The following is a 10156-nucleotide window of genomic DNA, read 5'->3' on the forward strand; positions in this document are numbered from 1 at the left end:
TTTTGTTAAGATATGAGACTGAAATTGTGTTCCTGCTTAAGACTCAATAGCGATGCTTGCAGGTTGTGCGATTTATAGCTCTGATATCACTCAGAAAGTATCAAAGCATCCATCCATACATACACAAAAGTATTACATGCATTACACATCCTTTTATACTTAACACTTTATCACTTGAGCACTAGCATGATGTTAAATAAAATATTTTGAAAACTGTTTCAGTTGGACGTTGTAAAGTATCTTCCAAAGTCCTTGTTGTGCACTGGCATTATTTTTTCATTTTTTTTATTTTTTTTTAACCATAGCCACATATTCCTATCATTTTTCTCATTAGAACAGATTTGATGTACACTTACTAAAATACAATCCAGCGTCGTTAGCCCGGTTGCTTCCCTTCTTGTCTTTGCCGAGTTGATCAACAGACTCTCAAGGCCCCAGTGATGTGTGCCACAACCTGTCTCTTCTCTTCCAGCTCGCTGTGGCTGAACTCTTTCTAGTCCTGTGGCCTCAGTGACAGCTGATTTTTATCTGGGCTCACTGTCCAAGAGGAGGACTTTCGCTATTTTGGGATGGTGGGCTGGCTGCTGCTACAGGCCTGAGTCAATCACCCCTGTTGGTCACCAAAAGACTGGGACACCCAGCCACCCCCCTTTCCCATAGCTACATTGTCACCCACTATAACGGGCGCTGGGTGGGACCGTTAGTATGCGTGTCAGTGGTCGCTGAGTAATAGAAAAACACTGAGGAACACATGAAAGATCTTATTTTGGCAAAGTACTACAGTCTAGAAAGTCTTTATTGTGTCACATCTATTCTTCTGGTTGGCTGTAAGGTAGTTTTACCACCTGAAATATATATAAATATATATATGTATATATAAATGTCTTGTTTTTGGAAACTACCCTGTGCCTGTAGATGCCTACTCACACTCCTATCGTTCTCTTACTCACACCACAGGGTCAAAACATTTGTAAGCCGCAGCAAAATCAGTTCCAAGACTCTTAGAGGGATGACTCAGAAGGCCACGGCCTGCGTCATGATCAGAACAGCGACAGCCTCAATCCTATCTTAAGCATATGTGCAAAACACATAGTTATGCTTTTACACCACTTCATCCTTGTCTTTATTTAGCTTACTTCCGTCCCCATGAAACAGCACATGGGTTACTGCTCACCAAACTCTTTTGGGATTTGCACAGTGACTCTTGAAATATTACAGACCTTGATACTGACATGTTTGCTATAAACTTCACATGGATTCATCTGATATGCTGGATATTTCTGGATGTTTCAGCACTGTTGTCTGACAGAAACAGACACATGATTTGTCTTTTAAAGCAGGGACAGCTGGTTACAAGCTGCGACACCAAAATATGCCCATAAATCAAAGCTTTGAGCGACCTCAAGTACTGATCCCATCTGCCGTCTTAGATGTCTTGGAGTATAAACATGAAATTAAATCCCTCTGCTTACCATGAGTGGGTCTGGATGCTCTGTCGTAAAACCCCGGGAGCCCATTCATAACCTTCGCTCCATCCACCTGGATTGTTCTCTGTGGATCAATAAGACATCGTGTTTTAAAGAGTTACGATACAATGTTTTTGGTGCTTCTAGTGTCGTTGCTCACTGTGTCCCTCTCAACTGGTCAAGTGCATGTATTTGGCTGCTTGACAAGAGTTGGATGAGAAAGCAAAATCTCACATCTGTGTAAATTAATGAGCTTGGAAGTTTCTAATTGGCATATTCAAACGTTTTACAGAAAAAGCCTATATACCTGAGGACTAAGGATATACAGGACCGTGCCTAAGACCGAAGCCGTCCCTCATTTCTTTGTATTTTGCTGCCAACCAGCTTGTCTCCCTTGTAATATTTTAAAGGAGTCTTGAGCAATAGTTCTCCAGACTTTTTGAAAGTCTTTCAGAGTTTTGATTTGGACAATGGCTTCTTTTTTACTCATTTACAGTCCAGTCATTGTGCCTTGTGTCGTTTTCTATGTTTAACCACTTAACATTGACCTATGAATCATTTAAGCATAAAAAATGCACATAACTCAAGGGATGAACCAGTGTTGTGTCACACAACTTAGCTAAGAACCCGTTTTAAATCGTATCTTTAGGTCTGTTGTTATTAACAGTCTGTCACAAAGACATGCATTTTCTGGATCCGGTCTTCTATCAGTTCCCAGAGTCAGAAACAGACATGGAGAAGCTGCTTTCAGCTTCTATGCTCCACATGTCTGGAACAAACTCCCAGAAAGCCTCAGATCAGCTGAAACACTTAATGTATTTAAGTCCAGGTTGAAGACACACCTATTTTCAGCTGCATTTGAATAAAGCTCCAAATCTGAAGCTTGAGTTTCAAAACTTAATCATATCTTAACTACTGATTTTATCTGATTTTATCTATTGTTCTTATTTCTTTCTTTTTTGTTTAAAATTTAAATCATGTCCACAAGAAGTGGACTGAACGGAACAAATAGCAGCCAACATCCAAAGAAGAGCTTTGAAATGTCCTTCAAGGAGCCTGGAGAACTGTTCCTGAAGACTACTTAAAGAAATGACAGAAAGCTTGTTTAAGAAGGTTCAGGCTGCGTTGGAGAATAAAGGTGCTCGTTCTAAGTATTCATTTCAAGCTCTGTAGAATTGTACAACTGTTTTTGCCTTATATACTGTATTTCTAACAATATGTTTTCCTCCTAATATATAATGAAATGAGGACTGGCTCAAGACCTTTGCACAGCAATGGTCAAACTTTTCCTTTAAAAATTCAAAATTTTTGATAACTGCTTGCTGACACTCTGCATACCAGAACCAGCACCAGTATACAGGCATGATGCCAATAAACAAAACATAGGCCAGACAGAGCAGTGGTAAGTGTTTCTATAATGTTCATGAAATGCTATATCAATATCCATCATGATTTCTTGTTAGGAAACAGTTCTGTACTTTAGGTCCTTTAACTCACCTGAATTGATGCATCCTTCAGAGGAGTGTTATGACTTCTCCTGCCCTGATGAGGGCAGTCTCTCCTTGTTTTATTGCCAGCTGTAGACACAGTGTTGAGCCGCGGGCTGCTGTTGAAGCCCTGCTCCAGGGTGGCCCGGGACTCAAACAGGGCGCACAAAGCTCTGGTTCCAGAAGTCTCTTTCTGGGGGAGGAAGTCCATGGAGCGGCTCCTGGACAGATTACCGCTTCCTCCTGATCCCCAGAGAGCCACATTCTTCCTGCTGTCTGGCAGCCACGAGCGACCGTCTGCACAGCTTTCTGAGGCCTGAACACAGCAGCTGTTTTTTTTTTTCTTCTTGGTTTTGATAGTCATTAAATCAAAGTAGTATGATAGAAGGGCAATTACCTCAAGTTTTTGCTCAGCTTTTTCAGAACTCCTCAGGTCAGTACAACTTTGGTAACTGTTACAGCAGAATTATTGACAAAATGATTAGCTTTGCCCTAAAGACTTACATCAGCTGGGCTGCACTGAGAAGCTCTGGATACAGACGTATGTACGCGTACATGCAAACTGAATGGCTGTGTTGTAAATAACTTACTGCTGAACCAACTGGGAGACAGACTTTCTGTTCCAGTTTGTTGAAGTTGGCGTGACCCATGACCTTTCCTGAACCCCAGACAGGCTCCTTAAGGACTGAGTCCTCCTCAGGCCAAATGGCTCCATTGCAGTCTTTTTAACAACAAGCTACAATAAGGAAGGAAGATTTGTGCCCATAAAATCACATGAGAGCTAACTTTTTGCTGTCCACCAAGCTTGGAGTTTTCAACAGCGCATGCTTAGAGCAGAGCATATCAGCGCAACAAATGCTTACTTATAAAGTCATCATTCAAATGTAAAGTTGAGACACTTGAAAATGTAATCATAAAGCTTGAGTTTAAGCTTTCTTGGAGCTATTGCATAACACCGACACCGGCGGTCATATGACTCTGTTAATGTTTATGAACTTCAGCAGTTCCACAGCAAATCCAAGTGTATTCAACAGGATGAGCGTGCCACTGCAGAATCAGTAAATGAATATATTACTGATAAAAGTCATTCACTGATAAAAAAAAAAGAAAAGAAAAGAAAAGAGGAAGCTTTAAAGAAGACGTTGCATCTTCGTAGATTTTCAACAGAAACCTGGCTTTAAATCTGCACTTTATAAAGGTCATATAAAAGATAAGCAGTTCTAGAAGCTTTAAATTATAAGCTTTTTACAGTGTTATTTAAAAAAAATATTGCAGTTTTTTTCTTTTTCTTCTAACAAGTCAAGTGAAAGCTGCATACCTGAGGAGAAGAAGAAGGAATCACCTGTGCATCCCTGTCTTTCTGCTTTACTTGTGGTTTTGGGGCATCTCTCACAAGACACAGCAATTTCTAGTGGCCAAAGTCCTTTAAGAACTTGTGATTCAAACCCTCCGGATATGACATTTGCTACCGTAATATAACTTGACAAATTAGTCTTATGTAGAGCAATAAAACACGAGGCAGTGATTTTTTTATTTTTAAGTGAGCAGTATATGCAGAAATGAACAGCTCCATTTGACCAATTATATATTTCTTTCTTAGTGTGCAAAGCACATGATGTGAATACACTCTGCATATATTTATCTGTCCATTCAAACATTAAATTAGAAGTTCTCAGTCTGAGAGTGTGAGGAATAGAAACTATAAGAAACCAGAGAACAGACCTATGAGTTTGCTTCTGTGACAGCTGGTCCAGTCAGATGTTGTGCTGTTGAAATGCCTGACACAGCTGCTCTCCTACTGTAGCTCGTGCCAAAACTCAGATCCGTTGCATGTTATCTGTGTCACATGCATACCTTGTCACTTTATTACTGCCGCAGGAGCCGCATTCATTCATCTTGCATGCCATTTATTCTTCAACAGAATGATAATGTGTGAAGATGCTTCTGCCATTTTGCTGACACAGAACATAACCGAAGCACCAGCAATGCTGACAGTGCATGTAAGTCCATGTAGAGCCCATTTTTCTTGATGGTTTACAGTCCACTTCCGCTAAAAATGTGCAATTACAAGGCCACCAAAGTGTTGACACATTCATCTTTATATCTCACAAACAACGTGTCATAAAGTTTCATGTATCACAGCACACATAGTGCAACCAGAAGGTTGTTCCTGTTAACATGGTTTTATGTCTTTCATACTTAGATTATAATTCTACATAGATACTATGTCATCTTCGCTTGTGGTTTTCATATGCATTTGAAGTAACATTAAGGCTTCATTAAGGCAAGTAACATAATGCCATCATTTGTTTGACTGTAATAGAATGCAAACAGAGCCAGCAATTCGCTGGTGAGCATGGTCGAACCATTTAGCAATTGATGACGAAGATATTTTTCTTTGGAAGTTAAGCTTAGCAACAAATGATGCATTTAAAGATGTTTTTATTTTGACAGGAGCAGAATTAGTAACAACTCTAATAAGTCTGTGTAAGTTACCACTGAATGTGCACACCGCTAATCTCTGCTAACAAGTCAGCTATTAAAACTCTGGACAAATTCAATATGAACATTTTTAAATGATATCTGTAGAGGGGGGCTACCTTTAGGAGTACAAATCTTCAAGAACTTTTTCTCTGGTTGCATTCACACTACAGTTACTCAACACCAGCTTTTTTTTTTAAATTGTGTATTGAGATGTCTAACAGGAAGTTACAGTATACACAGAAGCAAATTACACCAGTGCGAATGTGGTACAGTTAAAGACAACAGGAAGGAATTAACCCTGTGGTTGATCTGCAGTGGGAAAAGTGGTGCATGCATTGTCTCATGGGCAATTACTTTTAAAGGAGAGAGAGAAAGTAAAAAAAAGAAAAAAGGAAAATCCAGGAGATGGCGCCAGAGCAACGTGGCTCCACCCATAATAAATGTGGTTAAAGGGCACTCTAAGTTTTTACTTATTGACGGAACACTGTTGTGATTGCTTAATATTTTGCCACGTGCAAATGTACACGTCACATCTGTTTTCAATACCATGTATATACACGATGGCACACATATACTTATTTCAAACTCGCCTTTAATGTATCGTGATACAACTTTAGTCTTTGTAAAAGCGCATGATAAGAAACATTGGGCTTTAGAAATCCCTGAGAGGCCCATCCTGCGTCTAACACTTGTGTTGTCAGCCTTTAATGCATGTGTTTTGCCAGCTGCAGTGAAAGAGGAGAGAGGCAGTGAATGTGTAGGGGAGGGAGGGGGGGGGGGGGAGTCACAAAGGACTCACCCACACGGTTTCAGTACAGAGCAGTCAGCACTGGCCTGAACAGCTGAGAACAGAGCAGGTCTCCTTCCTCCTGCTGCTACATGCTCCTGCAAAAGCCTCACATGGAGACACATGTGACAGCCACCACCAACAGCAGAGCACACTGTGCTGGAACTCCAAGGGCTCAGGAGCTCCCAGTGTAGGGCTGAAAGCCAGACTCAGTCAGCCGTGGCAACATGAGAACAAGAACACGCACAGACTTTATGCACTCACACTCACAGTGCATGATAAAACTGCCACAGGAGAGACATTAAGAAGTGAATCTCTGCTCAGTGATGCATTTTAGTTTCGTTCCCTGATGCAAAACGCCTTGTGTGTCCATGTGGCATCACACAGGCAGAGTTTGTAAATTTGTAAGGAAGGTCACCACCGCTCTCTTGTTGACAAGAGGCTCATTGTACAAGAGGGAATGTCAAACCCAATCATACATCTGCTTAAAGCTTGAGTTTCTCACATGCAGCTGGAGATAAGATCACTTCTGTTGAAAATTGTAGTTGTGTAACCTACTTTGCACTGTGGCTGCGGCAGTACAGGTTCTTGTTTTTGCAGCATTGTGATACATGGAACGTGTTTTACATTACAAGTGAGCTGCTGCCCCAGCTGCTTTGCTTCATGCTGTACATTGCCTTTTTTTCTGAGGAAATATATTAGCATAGATGTCTTTTATATCAATATTTGAGCCTACGTGTTAGACGGCGAGCACTCGTGGGCTCTGAAATTTCGCAGTCTAACTCTGCCACAGATACAATACACTTGGCACAGGCCCAGACTGTGGCATTATAGAAACACAGGAAGCTCTATAGTGCCATTCTCTCTGAGGTGATTGTGAAGACAAAGGGATGGCAGTTGTCACATCACTCAAGGTGTCACTAACGGGAAATTTTACCTACATTTTTATCTGATTACATTACTAAAGTAGAGATGGTACTACCAGTTTTTGAGTTTTTTACTAAGTTTAGTTTAAAGGCCCTAGAAACATGACCTTTTTATTGCAAACAATAGCAATGATATAATCTGCTAACACCATTTTGGCTATCTTTAGGGAACTTCTGGTGAGCATTTCTGATCCACTATTTGCAGTAAAAGTAAGACACTAAATGACTCATGATTAGTCATATTTTAATTATTACGTAGGCTGATAACTGAAGACTGATGAACTCTGTTTCTCTACAACAACATCAACTCCAGAACAGCGAGGAACCAAGAACCAAACATCTACAGAAAAGGTGGATTTACCAGCTTAGTCATTATTTCTTATAAATAATGTTCAGGAGGTTTTCATTTTTTTCTTACTTAAGGGCAGTGAAATTTGACATTGTTGTGGCAGGGCTGACTGACATATGCCGGTGCTTTCTACAGTAGATGTGAAATAGGTCTGGATTGATTAAGATGGTGTTACAGCTGTAGGTGTGTGGGGGACTTTGTTGTGCCATCTGTTTTTGGATTTCTGCCGTTGTCATATATCCTTGTATATACACAATTGACGCTCGAAATATAACTTTCAATTGACGGCTTGAAGGCTGTTTAGAATAGTTTTTTATATATATTATTATTATTACTTAAAAATGTTTTTCTTTTTTACGTTTCAACACATAGATCAAGCCCTTGATTTATTTTATCGTGACAGATTTTGCATCAGAATATGGGCTGTTTGACCAGATCATGCAGCAGAGGGAATCCTGACCCGCACAACCCTAAAGGTGGGTTTTGGTGATCAATAAAAAAAATGATCTAACTACACAACTAAACAACTGCTCACATTTTTCTTCTTACAGACTTTGGTTATGTGCTTATTCCCTTGTGGCCAAATGAGTTCATTTGGGAATTGCTTAAGATTTGAAACTGGGTGTTCACAAATATGAGTGAAACTAAAGTCAGAGATGTCATCAAACTTATTTAGGAAATTTACCCTAATGACTTGAAAGGTGCTGACTGTTGTTGATGATGATGATGATGATGATGATGATGATGATGATGATGATGATGATGATGGCAATCGTGCTGCTGATGAAAGGAGGTGGAATGACTCACTGTCCTCGAAAATAGAAACACTGGGGCTATATTTGCCCTTGCGCCCATGGTGATCACTGTCAAAATATGACATCAGATGCTGTGTATAAAGGTGCCAACTTATGAGTACATGTGACATTTCTAGACAAGACACTGTAGAGCTATCTATCTATCTATCTATCTATCTATCTATCTATCTATCTATCTATCTATATATCTATCTATCTATCTAGTTGCTGTTTGATTGAGGAAGTAGTTTTCCTAAACAAAACTAGGTCCAGGAGGCATGTGGCTCTGGTAGGTAGTCAATATGTCAACAACTTTCTACTTCCTGTGCTAAGCCTGAGAAAACTGTCTCCAAAATACGATAGGTCCCTGAGAAAGTATCCACAGGAGGCAAGGAGGGACTGGGGCAGCGTTTGTCAGACTCTGTCATTATATTGCTGTATGTGGGCCATTACCGGCAAAGCTTGACTGAGAAAACCGGGCCACCACAGCCAGTGGCAGCAACCTGAGAGGCTGTCAGAATGTAGGTTGACTATAGATTATGTAACATGGACCGTACACACCGAAAAGCCCACTAATGATTTGTGCTCACTGTTCTCTGACTGCAGATTGGAGAAAGGGTCATCTGTTAAAGACACAATGCGAGTGCGTGACAGTGTTGAGAAAAGCAGCTCTGAATTATTGATTCTTCTTTGTGATTCCCATGAAACGTGAGAGGCAATTAAATCTGGCAGAAATTTAAGGAAGGAAGTCTGGGTCGGTTTACACGCTGATTGCTCTAGGGGTGGGCCTAACAGTAAACTGTGCGTTTAGAGTAGTAACTGCTCTAAAAGTGACTGTTGCGGTGCTGCTCACGTGAAAAAATTAATGTTGCTACGCGACTTATCTCCAGTTTGTCCGTGACATAGCTACTGGCGCTGACTGAGAAGGATCAGCCTCCTCCTGACACATTTGAGACACTCTTACAGGTCGCACTGCGCGTGGTGAGAGGCTGCAAAAGGAACAGGAAACTCCAACTGTAGTTCACAGATGTATTTTTGTCCGGGCAGCGCAACTGTGCTATTAATAGCCACAAAGCCTCACGGAGTACTTCCATCATGTGCTATGAGTAAATCTCACCAAGATGATCAGAGATGATGCACAGACTGGACGTGCCTTCAAGTCCAGTTTTAGCATACAATAAAAAATAAAATAATAATAATAATAATAAAAAAAACACGTCTTTGGTAATTGCTTCGTGTTGTTTTGTTGCACTAAGCCTGTTCTCGTTGTTTTGTCACAGGTGTTTACCCCCACACAGGTCAGCGGAGAAGTGAAAGCCAAAGTGGGTCACACTCTCTTGACACACTTACGAGGTCGAGACAAACTGCCCATTTGGACCCGACATTGTTCGGCATTAGTGCAGTTTTTGTTTAACTCATCAAACTGATGTGTAACAACGTGATGGGTCAAAAGTTGAGCTTAGAAGTGCTGTAGTCTTTGCGTTCATCTGTCCGTCCATCTGTTAATCTGGTGCGCTGTCTGTCTCCGTGAGAGCTCAGCTTCATTTTCCTCCTAGCCGGGTACGCAGAGTAGCCTATGATTATCTTTAAAAGTAGAGCCGCTGGAATGTTAATCCTTTAATTATCTCTACTTACAGGCTTCTTGTTGTGAAAAAAAAAAAAAAAAAAACTCAGTTTGGATATTTCAAAATTAAACTGTGTATAAATGTGCACTGATAAACTTTATTTTATGACAATGTCTGTTTGGCACAGAAGCAGGGGAGATCCATAATCCTATTTCTATCAACAGCTTTGGAATTTGTGGAACACCGATATTCCAGGAGTCCTAATTCAGTAAAACAACACGAATGCAACGAGAAGGTG

Source organism: Odontesthes bonariensis, chromosome 14 (genome assembly GCF_027942865.1).
Source record: "Odontesthes bonariensis isolate fOdoBon6 chromosome 14, fOdoBon6.hap1, whole genome shotgun sequence".
In the NCBI taxonomy this organism is placed as follows: Eukaryota; Metazoa; Chordata; class Actinopteri; order Atheriniformes; family Atherinopsidae; genus Odontesthes; species Odontesthes bonariensis.